This window comes from Palaemon carinicauda, chromosome 1, assembly GCF_036898095.1.
Source record: "Palaemon carinicauda isolate YSFRI2023 chromosome 1, ASM3689809v2, whole genome shotgun sequence".
NCBI classification, from domain to species: domain Eukaryota; kingdom Metazoa; phylum Arthropoda; class Malacostraca; order Decapoda; family Palaemonidae; genus Palaemon; species Palaemon carinicauda.
The window spans coordinates 70,781,464-70,786,463 of NC_090725.1; the positions used below are offsets into that span (position 1 = coordinate 70,781,464).

The following is a 5,000-nucleotide window of genomic DNA, read 5'->3' on the forward strand; positions in this document are numbered from 1 at the left end:
ACTTTTAATTTCATCTAAAAATTATGCGTTTTCATTTTTGGTGGACGTTCTTATATAACTATTATACATGTGTGTATATAATACACACGTACTGTATATTTATACACCCATATATATATATATATATATATATATATATATACATACATACATACATACATATATATATGTGTGTATATATCTATATATATATATATATATATATATATATATATATATATATATATGCATACAAGTGTATATGTAGATTTATAAATACTTAAACATATAAATACATTTGTATGTATGTATGTATGTATGTACATACATACAAACATACAGTATATACATACATATAAACACATACACACGCATATATATACATACATATAAACACATACACACGCATGCATATATATATATATATATATATTATATATATATATATATATATATATATATATATATATAGGCATATAAGTGTATATATAGATTTATAAATACTTAAACATATAAATACATTTTTATATATATACATACATAAATATAAACACACACACACACACATATATATATACATATATATATATATATATATATATATATATATATATATATTTATATATATATATATATATATATATATATATATATATATATTTATATATATATAACTTTAAAAGGTCACTTAATTTATTCAGCTAGATTCAGGAAATGGGTAAAACGTAGTTTCATATCACTGGTATTTACTGAAAGGGGACTTGCCTAATCCACTTTATACAAGAAGAAAAATAATAATAAGAGTAAACATTTAATCAAAGTTAAATCGTAGGACCAAGAAATCACAGCTCAATTAAGTTTTACCCAGTTTTTATGGAAAGTTTTTTGCTTACGTTCTTATTATTATTATTATTATTATTATTATTATTATTATTATTACTATTATTATTATCATTATTATTATTGTTGTTGTTGTTGTTAAAAGCTAAGCTATAACCTTAGTTGAAAAAGCAGGATGCTATAAGCCCAAGGGCTCCAACTGGGAAAAATAACCAAGTGAGGAAAGTAACCAAGGTTATAAATAAACTACAAGGGAAGTAATAAACAATTAAAATGAAATATTTTAAGAACAATAACAACATAAAATTAGATGTTTCAAATATAAACTAAAAACTTCAACAAAACAAGAGGAAGAGAAATACGATAAAACAACGTACCCAAGTGTACCTTAACCCTTTTTACCCCCAGGGTATTTGGAAATTTCCAACCCTTAACCCCCAGGGGATTATTTTTTCCCAGCACATTTTGCAGTATATATTCTTTAAATTGCTCTAACAGCCTTAATTTTTGTCATAGAGAGGTCAGGTTGGTCTCAGTCTCTTGGAAAATGCCTGAATTTTTTCAAAAAATTATCAAAAATATGAAAAAAAAAACATTTTAATAGCATTTTTTTTGCAAGGACGTACTGGTACGTCCATGGGGGTAAAGGGATGGGTTTTGTGAAACGTACCAGTACGTCCTTTGGGGTAAAAGGGTTAAGCAAAAGAACTCTACTCCAAGACAGTAGAAGGCCATGGTACGGAGGCTATGGCTATGTGATTTGGACTCAAAAATTTCCTCTCCGTGATAAACTTGAAGCAAATCTAACTTTTTGGGCTTACATTGGAAGGCAACGTGATCGAGGTTATGAAGCAACTTTGAATCGTTGAGGAAAAATCATCAATGAACTCCATAAAGGCACTCCTTAGAGACTCAATCTTTTTTTTTTATTATGGCATTCATGATTGTACAATCTTTTTGATTTTTCCGGAATGTTTTTGTCATTCGTAACTTGACAAACAGTAACCTACCAGAGATAAGAATTTCAATTTGGTGTCGATTCAGGAAAATCAGTTTATAATTAAATAAAGAGAATAATCGAGTAACTACCACAGTAATACTACTACTACTACTACTACTACTACTACTACTACTACTACTACTGCTAATAATAATAATAATAATAATAATAATAAATACACGCCTATCAAAACATAACCTTCGCAACGAAGTTGGCGAAGCTAATAACAATAATTACATGTTTCTGGAAACTTTGAGCAATATATTTTTCAAAAAGTGTAAGAAAATTTCATGAAAAGCCTTTATCCAGGTCCTCCTAGCGACACCAACGACAACTATTTGCGAGTATGTCTCCATGAAAGATCTTGAGTACGGATAATCGGATGAAGATAAATCTGATTGGGCACAAGGTGACGCTTTCGAGAGTGATGAAGAGCTGACTTACAAGGTTACCATAGTCCATTTCTTCTAGCGATGCATATTTGCACCGACTCGCAGCGGTGCACTTTTAGCTCGGAAAAGTTTCCGGATCGCTGATTGGTTGGACGAGATAATTCCAACCAATCAGCGATCACGAAACTTTTCCGAGCTAAAAGGGCACCGCTGCGAGTCGGTGCAAATCTGCATCGCTAAAAGAAATGGTTCCAACCAATCAGCGATCCGGAATCTTTTCCGAGCTAAAAGGGCACCGCCGCGAGTCGGTGCAAATATGCATCGCTAAAAGAAATGGACAATATAACATTACTTGGTGTCAACCTTGATTCATGTTATACCATTTTCATATTGCGCGTCTACTGCCCATAATTTCATTCAAGCTTCCACTGTGATGAATTTAATCATCGAAGTGGCGAATGACCTTGATGAATACACATTCTCAAAGCTCGTTTAATAGTCCTTATTGATGTATGTTTGGATTGCAGAAAACTGAAATCTTTTAGCTTTAATGAAAAAAAAAACCGTACCAAAATATTTCAGGTTTTATATAGTTTTCATCTATAAATAATAGAAAATAACTATTGTAAATTTTGATTTTTGTTTGGAATGCAGAAAACTGAAATCTTTAAGCTCTAATGAAAAAAAAAAAAAACCGTACCAAAATATTTCAGGTTTTATATAGTTTTCATCTATAAATAATAGAAAATAACTATTGTAAATTTTGACTTTTCGCTTGATAAAAATCATTTACGAAAATCCAATAAACACAAGAGTAAAGAATCAAAGGTATTCATACCATTACCAATAAAAAAATACACTCACACACACACACACACACACACATATATATATATATATATATATATATATATATACTGTATATATAGATATGGATATATATATATATATATATATATATATATATATATATATAGATATGGATATATATATATATATATATATATATATATGTATGTATATATATATATATATATATATATATATATATATATATATATATATATATACATATACTGTATATATAGATATGGATATATATATATATATATATATATATATAGTATATACAGATATGGATATGGATATATATATATATATATATATATATATCCATATCTATATATATATATATAAAGAGAGAGAGAGAGAGAGAGAGAGAGAGAGAGAGAGAGAGGAGAGAGAGAGAGAGAGAGAGAGAGAGAGAGAGAGAGAGAGAGAGAGAGTGAGTTTTATAAAGTGTGTAAACAAAATGATTTTATAAACCGTATTTGGGAACCCCGAACTTTCCCGCGATCTGTTCATCTGGAGCGCAATAAAAAAAGACGACTCTCTCTCTCTCTCTCTCTCTCTCTCTCTCATACGCAATTTTATTGTATGCAAAGCACTCCACAAGGAAACGGGTTTTTCTCCAATGGTTTCATTTCGAACTCGAGTACTTCCTATGGACACTAGATAATTCCCAGAGGGCCTTTCTAATGTTTTTTTTTTTTTATTTTTTTTTTTTCAAGATGGAAGTGTTCATATATTTGAGTTGATATATGAATAGACATACATACAGTATATGCATAGATATATACATATACATGTATATATAAATATATGAAATTTCTCTCTCTCTCTCTCTCTCTCTCTGTATATATATATATATATATATATACAGTATAAATATATATATATATATATATATATATGACTTTTACATAAAAGCACAAAAGCAAGTTAAAAACAGTATTTAAAAAATAAAAATCTAATACACAGCAATTGAAGAATAGCACTAGCGCTCTCTATATCCCGTATAATGAATGCTCTACAACTATTCCTTAAATAAACCACATCAGGAAATAGAATAAAATCAAAAGCTATAAACTTGGTCTTTTAAATATCTCATTTCGTTCCAGGTGTCATATCATCATCATCATCATCAACTAGTAGTCTACTGCAAAACTAGAACCGACACTCGGTAGAGCACATACCTTCGCCATCGCCTTTCTCAAATTTCATTTAAATGGTCCTTGAATGATAACTAAACATCTCACCGAATTTGATACTTTTTATGCAGACAAGTCGAATAACAGTGTGAAAAGCAACTGAGTTCATTTATTATAGAACACTCTCCTTTATATACAAAACCTCAAGGCAACAGGAAATTACATGTTCGAGAAACAGACAATGTTACATAGGAGAAACGCAGACATGTTTATTCTGGTTCTTTTTAGTGCGAGGGAAGAGCGAAGATACAAGCCTTGATACAAGCATAATATTATACAAATGAATTATGTACGATTGTGTGACACACGGTTGGTACAGTACACACGGAAAAAACACGCACTTTCAGCAAGTTCATATGCCGCATTGACCTTTGACCCCCAGCTGCTAACATGGATAATGGCATCACTATATCACGGTGATTTATCACAAGATATGCAATTAAATTATGCACATTTTGGCAACAGTGCCATGCAAATCAGATAGAAATTGCCCACAATATGGCAAAAAGACGTTTTTTGACCTTTTCGTGACTTTAACCTTGACTTTTGACCTAATCCCTCCAAAATCTAAAATAAATTGTCTTTGAATCGTGACCAATCATCCTACACAAACAAGTCATACACACAAATACATACACGCCTATCAAAACATAGCCTTCGCAACAAATTTGGCGGGGGGTAACAGAGGCCTCAGATATGTCCTTCGATTCACAAGTCTGTTTATGGTCTTAATATGCC

At 30.2% G+C, this 5,000-nt stretch overlaps 1 protein-coding gene across 4 annotated transcripts in view; it reads right to left on the bottom strand.

The window, feature by feature from the left end:
* sif (still life) overlaps positions 1–5,000 on the bottom strand; it is a 1,404,800-nt gene that overhangs the window by 367,257 nt on the left and 1,032,543 nt on the right. The window lies entirely within an intron of this gene.